We start from the raw sequence: 10,124 nt of genomic DNA, 5'->3' as shown, positions 1-10,124 counted from the left end.
AATGTCATCTTAGTATTTCTTAATTTCTCAAGACTTCTATTATGTAGTTATTTTAATTATCCCATCACAGAGAGGTAGTCTCTAGCAGAGAGAAATGGGTCTCAGGTTATAGGATTAGCTTTGGTTGGAATCTGACCCCTTCCACAGTATTAGGAAATAAAGTTTCTGTATCCAGGTGAAGGGTCCTGTTTCAAAGGAGATCCCAAAGTGGAAAACTCCGAATTCTGTCTGGAATGGACAGGAAGACTCTTGTCCTTTTGCCACTCTGATTTCTATATGAAGGGACAGAATTTGTTCAGGAACTTGTCATTAGCCTTGAAGATCTGGCTTCGTTCCATTAATTTGATCTCTGCATAGATACTCTCAGATCAAACCCAGAGCACAGAGAATATGTGATCACTGTCAAATTTAATTCCTCTTTTATTTAAAAAACTCTGACATTTCATGCCTTTATATTCCCAGACTTTGGATGTGCACTAATCACTCCTAGGTAATACAGGCCTGGAGAAGGGGTAGGTAGTGAGGCTCCAGAATGTAACATGATCTTGGTTTCTATAATTCCTTTCTGAGTACCTCAAAAACATCTCTTTTAGCTATCCCAGAGTTTTCCCAAAGTGGATGGATTTGCAACTGCTGCACTTTCTCAGACATGCCAATCTACTTCTCCACTGTGGTGAACTAAGGTTTTTTTTTGTTTGTTTGTTTTTGTCTTTTTACTATTTCTTGATCGAACCCGCAACTTCATGGTTCCTAGTCGGATTCGTTAACCACTGCACCATGACGGGAACTCCTGAACTAAGGTTTTTGTCCTTTATCACCCAACATGCACCACAAGGGAACTTCCTATCACTTGACATGCCCTTTAGCTGTGTATGTTCTCCTTACCCCTATTTTAAGAGCAGAGAGAAGAAGTTGTTTGAAGTTTCTTAGTTTTTTTCCTTAATTTTCTCATTTCTAAATCATAAACACCTAATATAACACTAACATTACTTCTTTAACATCATACTGAGAGGGCGAGCAAAGTTGAAATCTGGAGGAGAGAACTGGAAAGTTAAAAGTTACACCTTTTTCCTTGAAATTAGTCCAGAAAAATAGCAGAGGGATTCAGTTTGTCTTAGAGGTTTAACATCCATTGACAAACTGTTCAGAAATGAAAGGACCTCAGAAATAACCAATAAAGCCAGATAGTCCTTTATGAGACAAAGAATTTTACCAAAAACCTCTAATGTTTTCATATGTATCTTTGGATGTTTCAGTGTCCAAGATTGAGCATTTAGAGACCAAGCATTTTCCTCAAGGTCCTATGTTGACAATTTCCACATCTGCCACCAGATTATAAATATTGAGCCACTCGACTAGGTTTTTGTCAAATAACGGGGTGAGGGAAGAGGAAAAAGGAGAAAACATCATATAACCTAGTCACTCATTCTTAAACATGAAGTTCTTCATTAAAAATCATTCAACTGCAGCCAGTGCTTTTGAAGTACCTGACCTTATAAGTTGTTCTAGTTCAGAAGGGGACAAAACTGTATCTCTACTTTCACAGAGCTCACATCCTATTATAAATGTGTAAGGTGCCAACTGGTGGTAAGTGTTATAAGTAACACTTAAGCAACAGGAAGCCTCTGTGAGAAATCCCTACCAGGAGTTGTGGGGCTGTTGTAAATAGGATGGTTGGGAAGTGCCTCTCTAATGAGGTATCACCGGAGCACAGACAGGAGGAAGTGGAGGAATGAAGTAGGCAGATAGCTGAGAGAAAAAAATGTTCTAGGCAGAGGAACTAGTGGCCACAAAGGTCCAAAGATAGGCACATCTTTGGCAGTTTGGGAGCACTGGCTGCAGTGCTGTGAGGGAGTAGGAGGAGATGAGGGCAGAGAGACAGCATACAGTTCATGCAGAGCCTTCGTGGCTATGGTAAGAAATTGGCATTCTATTCAGAATGAGATGGTAAGTCATTGGAGGGGATTGAGCAAGGGAGCGACACATGGTTTTAATTGGTTTTTTGGTTTGGTTGGTTGGTTTTGTTTGTTTTGTTTTTCTGATATGAAAGTTCCCAGGCTAGGGGTTGAATTGGAACTGCAGTTGCCAGCCTATGCCATAGCCACGGCAATGCCAGATCTGAGCTACATCTGTGACCTACATCACAGCTCATGGCAACACCAGATCCTTAACCCATTGAGTGAGTCCAGGGATTGAACCTGCATCCTCATGGATATTAGTCGGGTTTGTTACCACTAAACCACAATGGTAACTCCAATTTTAATTGTTTTAAAAGGGTCACTTGCTGCAGCATAGGGAGAGATTGTAGATAGAATGTCAAGTGCAAGCAGAACTCTAGTTGGAATACTGCTCCAACAGTTCAGGTAAGAGCTAATGGTGACTTAGAGATAGTCATGATAAGTGGTAGGGAGTAGTTGGATTGATGCTATATTTTGAAAACATAGCAGTCAAGATTTGCTGATGGTTTGGACCTGAAAATATGAGAGAAGGAGAAACCAGAATGTTTCTTAAGGTCTTTGAGCAACTTGAAGAAAGAAGCTGTCGGGTACTGAGAAGGGGAATACAAGGAAGGAACAGTTTAACAGAAAAGATGAGGAATCTGAATTCAGTTTTGGAACTTATTAAACACAGAAAGAAAATAAGATGTAAGTGTGCAAAGTGAACACATTTGTACAGCTATCGCCCAGGTCAAGAAATAGAACATTTCCAGCATCCTGGTACCCTTCTTCTTCACCCTTCCAATCAAATCCTCTCACTTCTTTCCTGAAGGCAACTGCTTTCCTGAGTTCTAATGCCATAGGTTCATTTTGCCTGTTTTTGATTTTTTTGGTAATATGCTAGACTTTTGCATCTAGTTTTTTTTTTTTTTTTTTTTTTTTTTTTTTTTTTTAGGGCTGCACCCATGGCATATGGAAGTTCCAGGCTAGGGGCTGAATCGGAGCTGTAGCTGCCAGCCTACGCCCCAGCCTTAGCAATGCCAGATCTGAGCTGCCACCTACATCACAGCTCATGGCAATACCAGATCCTTAACCTGCTGAGCGAGGCCAGTGATCAAATCCGCAACCTCATGGTTCCTAGTCAGATTTGTTTCCACTGAGCAATGATGGGACCTCCTACATCTAGCTTTTTAAACTCAGATTGTGAGCTTCATGTATGTTGTTGCAAGTAGCTATGAATGCAGCTCAGATTCAACCCCAAGCCTGGAAACTTCCTTATGCCACGGATGCTGCCATAAATAAATAAACAAACAAACAAACAAACAAACAAACAAACCCAGTGCCAGAGAGCTACTGACTGATGAGATCTCAGCTCACAAGGAACTTAGAACAGAATCTGGAAAAGCTAAGCCTGAGCACTGTGCACAGTAAGGCAGAAGACAGGAAGTACCAGAAATGACAGGTGCCAGTTGCCAGCTCATGGAAGAGAGGAAGAACTTGCAGCCAAGTTAAGAATTCCTGTCTTAGACCAGGTTGATTCTCTAATGACTTCCCAGTACTGCTCAGGACTTGTATGATGAACGCAACAAAGTAGATGCAAGTTAGTGACCTTCAGCTTGTCACAAAAAGAAGGATGCAATGAATACAATCTTTAATGGGTAATTTTTGACCCTGACTTTTCTGTGGGCCCATGAAGGTATGGTGTGTGTGTTTATAACCACAACAATCAGTGGGCTGGGATATTCTGTGCAAGTGATCCCACAAAGCAAGGAAAGAGGAAACCACAACGCTGTTCATGCCTTTTAGCCTCTGAATTCACATAACGTCACTTCCACTTTTTTCCTGTACATTAGAAGGGAGTCTCTGAGTCCAGCCCACACTCAAAAGGTTAGGCTCCACCTTTTGAAGGAAGTATCAAAGAATTTAAAAACACCTTTCAAACCACTATGATACCCATCTGTTGAGGTTTTATGGAAGATTAGGTAAGACAAAATGTGCGAAGGGCTTAGCATAGTGCCTGGATCACAGTAAGCACAGCCTATGTGAGCTAACTTTGCTAATATTACTTCCCCAGTGCCCAAGCCAGGCTTTCCCAGCAAGTTCCACCCCATGAGAGGAAAATGGAATCTGAGGAGAATCTCCCAGAATCTGAGGCGAGACCCTCTGTGGCTGCTATTGTTGAGGAAAGAGTACACAGCTCACTCTTTCACTTCTTAGTCCAAAGGTTCACAATGTTTTGGACTTAAATAACAGTTGGGGTAGTATTTGCTTTTTAAATTATCATAACTTTTTTTTTTTTTTTTTTTTTTTTTTTTTTTTTGCTTTTTGCTTTTTAGGGCCACACTCATGCCATATGGAAATTCCCAGGTTAGGGGTTGAATCAGAGCTACAGCAGCCTGCCTATACCACAGCCACAGCAACGCTGGATCTGAACCACATCTGTGACCACCACAGCTCACAGCAACGCTGGATCTTTAACCCACTGAGCAAGGCCAGGGATCAAACCCACATCCTCATGGATACTAGTTAGATTTGTTTCCACTGCACCACAACAGGATCTCCCTAATTTTTCATAACTTTTATTTATATTTTCTTACAGGAGGCTTTTGAGGCATGTGGGCTAGTTATCTCCAATTTTGTTTAAGAAAAACTGAGGCCCAGGCCTTGTTATGTAATATCATATAACTAATTAGTGGTACCACATAAACTAGAATATTGTGTTCCTTGAGCCTGTGCCTTTTCCCAGACCATGCCACTTTGTGAAACGCATGTCTTATTTCCACAAAACTATCAAGTAAGTTATTATCTGGTTTCTTCACATGCTCTTGAGTCAGGCAGATTTTAGGAAATTTTCTTCCATTAACCAGTGTAGCTTGGGTCAAATGGGAGCACATGCAGAGAATCAGCACATGTGTCTTGTGTCCCAGACTTGACTTTTATCCACTGGGACGTGATGTAGTATCCTTGGTCTAGCCTTAAGTCCCAGAAGGAAGTGAACACTGATTTTCATATGGAAGGAAGGCAGATTCCAATTAACAGTCTGGTGATTATTTTTTGCATGGGAGTGGAATCATAGGAACTTCTGAGTAGGGCAGTTATTTCTCAGGACTTTCTCTTTCCCCAGAAGGGATCACAGAGGAGGTGGAATTGACTGTTGTGCCCCACACATTAGAAGTGGAGAGAATGCTGGAAAAGTAGGCTTTCATGCTAGGGCTTGGGTCATATTGCTTATTACATATATTTTAGGGGTGATAACTGACAGTGATGTGAAAAATAGGAAAAGGAAGATTAGAGGTAGAGGTCAGTTTCAGAAGCCTTTACAATGTTGTAGCTATGAGCCCACATATGAACTAAGCTAGTGACAGCAGCTAAGGAGACGAGATATTTCAGAGGTAGAATTACTAGGGCTTGATGATCAGCTGAGTGCAGGGGTAAGGAAAAAAGAAGAGATATATATGACACCATAGTCTGAACCAAGACGACAGGATAGATGTGAGGTCATTATCCTATTGGCATTTGGACGGGACAGTTCCTACGGTGCCAGACTGCCATAAGCATTTTAAGATGTTTATCATCACTGACTTCTGCCTGTAAATTCAAGTAACACTCCCTAGTCATTATGACTACCAAAATGCCCTCTTGAAGGCTGGGGATATCACCCAACATGGTAGCCTGTATAAAAAGTTGAATTGAAGATGAGAGTGTTTTTTTGCTTGTTTTGTTTTGTTTTGTTTGTTTACCATATTAGTTTGTGGTACCAACAGAATATTGGTATGGGTCTGGAAACATCTAGGAAGTAGTCAGAAATGTGAGTCTTGAGCTCATGAGGAAGGATTTGTGTGGAAAAGGCAGATCTGGTACAGAGGTAATAGCTTAAGCTTCAGCAGAAAGAGAGAATAGAGAGCCAGAGTCAAGATGCTGAAGACAGAACTTTGGAGAATATCCTATTCAAGAAACAGAAGAGTGAAAGAAAGAGAGGTAAGGCAAATCAGAGAACTAAGAGCGTTAAAATGCTGAGGAACTAGAGGAGGAAATTCCAAGGAAAGATTGGTGTGTGCTGTAGCATGCTACCAAGTTAAGATTTATATAAAGAAGACTACATTTGCAATTAGGGGTTAGTGAAGTCCTCAGGAAATTAAAGTTTTTGAATAGGTAAAAACAGTCACATAGTTCAAAAATCACAAAATTTGTTTCTTTTTGCTTTTTAGGGCTGCACCCTTAGCATGTGGAAGTTCCCAGGCTGAGGGTCGAGTCAGAGCTGCAGCCCATGCCACAGCCATGCAAAGCTGGTTCTGAGCTGTGTCTGTGACCTCCTGCTGCTCAAGGCAAGGCTGGATCCTTAACCCACTGAACAAGGCCAGGGATCAAACACTTTTCCTCATGGACACTAGTCTGGTTTGTTACCACTGAACCACAGTGGTAACTCCTCAAAGGTTGTTTTTTGTTTTTTTTTTTTTAATGTCATAAAAAACTTGTCACTCCTACTTCTATCTTCCATCTGTCTAGAACCTCCTCTCAAGCAACCACTTATGAACCCTTCAGGAGTTTTAGCGCAGATATAAGTAAATATAAATAAATATGCATTCTTACTTCAATTCCTTTTAAACACAAGATATAGAGTGCTATGCACTTTTTTTTTTCACTCAAAAAATACATTCTGGAGATCTTTCCATATATAGAGTGTCTCAATCTGTTTTTGTTTGTTTGTTTGTTTTTGAGGGCCGCATCCGTGACATATGGAAGTTCCCAGACTAGAGGTCCAGTTGGGGGCTACACCACAGCCACAGCAACGCAGGATCTGAGCCGTGTCTGCGACCTACACCACAGCTCACGGCAACACCAGATTCTTAACCCACTGAGACAGTCGGGGATTGAACCCGAAACCTCATGGTTACTAGTCGGATTCATTTCCACTACGCCACAATGGGAACTCCCTCAATCTTTTTTATAGCTGTGTATTATTTAGTGTACTTCAGAGAAATAGAATATACACACACACACACACACATATATATATAGAGAGAGAGATTTATTTTTAATAATTGACACAAAATTGTGGGGGCTGACAAGTCCAAAATCCATAGGATAAGCCAGCAGTTTGGAGATGTGAGTGAGTTTGAAGTTGCAGTCTTGAGTCCAAAATTCCTAAAAGTAGACCAGTTGGCTAGAAACTCAGGCAACATTCTATGTTACAGTCTTGAAGGTGAATTCTTTCTGCTCTGAGAATCCTTGGTTTTTCCTCTGAGGGACTACAACTGATTGAATGAGGCCCACCCACATAATGGAGGGTAATCAACTTTATTAAATAATTTTGTTACAAAATACCATCACCTAATTACCTAGACTAGTGTTTGACCACACAATTCCAAACAATTAGGCACCATAGCCTAGCCAAGTTGACACATAATATTGACCAACACAAGCTACATAGTATTTTATTGATTGATGGCAAAATTTATTTAACCAATTCCATGATGGAGGACATTTAGGTTATTATCAAATTTTGCTGTTACAAACTATTAAATGAATTACCTTGTATATATGTCATTTTGAATAAGTGCATATATACACAATTATCAGATATTACCCAAGTCCCCTTCATGGGGTTCCTCCCTGTGACCAGCAACATATGAGATTGACTCCCCACAGCTTTGACAAGGACTATGCTCGTCAAATCTAGGAATTTTGCCAATCTGGTGAAAATGATATTGGGGTATTTTCAGTTTTCGTTTTCCTAAGAGCAGATACAGCTTAGTTTCAAAGGGATAGGTCAAGTTTAAGGGGCTATAGAATAAGCGGATGGTAAGGTGGCGAATGAAAGAAATACATAGCAGTCTAAAGGATAGAAGTCTGGCCATTTCAAGAATTATCTTGGTGGCTAAAGCTGCATGTGAATTTAACAAGGATTTTTTTAAATTTTATTTTTGTTTATTTTTTAGGATGTTTTTAAATAGGAAGAGACCTACTAGACTTGTTTAAAGTGATAATGAAATGAGTTAGTAGAAAAGGAGAGATTGAAAACTGAAAAGAGTGTGAGAGCAAAGTCAGAAAGGAGGCAGAAAGAAACACCATTGTTTCTGACAATGTTGAAATGGATTGAAACTAAGCAGTGGGTGTGGAAAATGTGAAGGACAGAAGGTTGTGGGTGGGAAGCAGATGGCAGGCACCTTCTAAAGGCAGTGGAGGAGGAGGAGTTTTGGAACAAGAATTAAAAAGGGAAGGATCAGATTCACCAGTAGGAGATGAAAAGCATAGGCAGCAGATGCAGGGGGATTCCTGTCTGCCAAGACCCCAGGGTTCCAGGTAGAAGGCAGAAGGTTTGCTACATGATTCATCCACATGGACATTGACTGATTCAACAAATATTTACTGAGCAGTCACTCCATCAGGCACACTGAGGTCACCCAGAATGAAATGAGACATGAATTAGAGCAGAAGGCTATAAGTTCCTGATGCCAAAGTCATGCCTGTAGAAGAGATCAGGAGGAGACTGAGATTTGGGAGAGCATGAAAGTAAAAGGAGTGTTCTGGAAAGAGGTAAGATTTGCTTTGGTTTCAGAGGTACTGTGAAAAAACTAGTAAAAAAGATTGGTAACCAGGAAAAGGAATCAGTCAGCATTACAGAGATGACAATGGAGGTGAAAATTCTTCATTTGGGCAGTGGTCAAAGGATCCCTTGAACATGAGGTTGGAAGGAATTATGTGGCCATATTGTTCCAAGAGGTATGCTTGTACACATTAAAAAAATATTTAAGACAATTTCATGGAGTTCCCGTCGTGGCACAGTGGTTAATGAATCCGACTAGGAACCATGAGATTGCGGGTTCGGTCCCTGCCCTTGCTCAGTGGGTTAACGATCCGGCGTTGCCGTGAGCTGTGGTGTAGGTTGCAGACGCGGCTCGGATCTCGCGTTGCTGTGGCTCTGGCGTAGGCCAGTGGCTACAGCTCTGATTCGACCCCTAGCCTGGGAACCTCCATATGCCACGGGAGCGGCCCAAGAAATAGCAAAAAGACAAAAAAAAAAAAAAAAAATATATATATATATTAAAGACAATTTCAGACAAACAAAATACAAAAGTGAACTCCAGCGTAGTCTTCACCCAAGCTTAAACAATAATCGGTATTTGCCAATCTTGTTTAGCAATCCTTCTTTGACTCCCCACTTTTATTTATTCCTGGAGTATTTTTAAGTAAGACCTAGATATCTTATCATTTGTCTCATGTATTTTTTAACCAATAAGGGCTTTTTCTTCCTTTTAAATGAAGCCATAATGTCATTATCACAACTAATAAAATGAACAATTTTATAAAGTTGTTCTGACAACAGCAGACTGAAGCATTTGCTAAGGGTTCTAAGCAAAAACACTGGTGTCAAGGAAGCCTGAAAAGAAATGCTGATGCTGGGACAGGGTTAGTTCTTTGATTGTACCATTTAAAAATATTGGAAAATATTAACATGGGAAAAGTTCAACATGAATGTATATGGTAAAATTTTGTTACATATAAACTATAAATTTTTGTTGCGTATAAATATATATAAACATAATCCATCTCCATATTTAGCATACTTATATAGATATCACTAGGAAAAAAAAAGGCTGAAAGAACATTTCCTATGTTCAGGGATTATGAGTGATGGGACCCGTGCTTACACTTTGCTTTTTATCCCTTTATACTTTTCAGAGCGTGTATGTGTTAGGCTTGGGGTGGTAGGACGACAGGGAGAGTGTTGAGGAAGGATTGTGGCCTCTTTAATGAGCTGAATTAATATTCAGTGAAGAAAGTGACTCATCTTCTCTCACAGCCCACAATTCAGAAGAGAAGATTTCCACAGAGTAGGTGTGAAATACATATGTTAAATGAATAGAATCTAACGGAAAGGGGTTAAAAAACCTTAACTCTGATTTATCAAATTTTTAGGAAAAAAAAAAAGGTGACAGAGATCCAGGCAATGGTACCACGACCAAACGAGGCCCACGGGGACAGCCTAAAAATCGTTGGCCGGAAGTCGATGACGTCACATAGCGTTTTCAGGGCGGGTGGGGGCTGGCCCGAAGACTTCTGGGAAATGAAGTCTGGGCGCTGTGAGGACTGCGAGTCTCCGAGGTTTCTGGGAATTGTAGTTCTCAAACATAGGTTGAGGCAAAGTAAGGAGGGCCGCTTGGCTGGTTGTGGTTTGCTCCGCGG

The sequence above is a fragment of the Sus scrofa genome, chromosome 7 (genome assembly GCF_000003025.6).
Source record: "Sus scrofa isolate TJ Tabasco breed Duroc chromosome 7, Sscrofa11.1, whole genome shotgun sequence".
NCBI classification, from domain to species: domain Eukaryota; kingdom Metazoa; phylum Chordata; class Mammalia; order Artiodactyla; family Suidae; genus Sus; species Sus scrofa.
The sequence above is the reverse complement of the archived record's forward strand: the minus strand, read 5'-3'. Positions refer to the sequence as shown.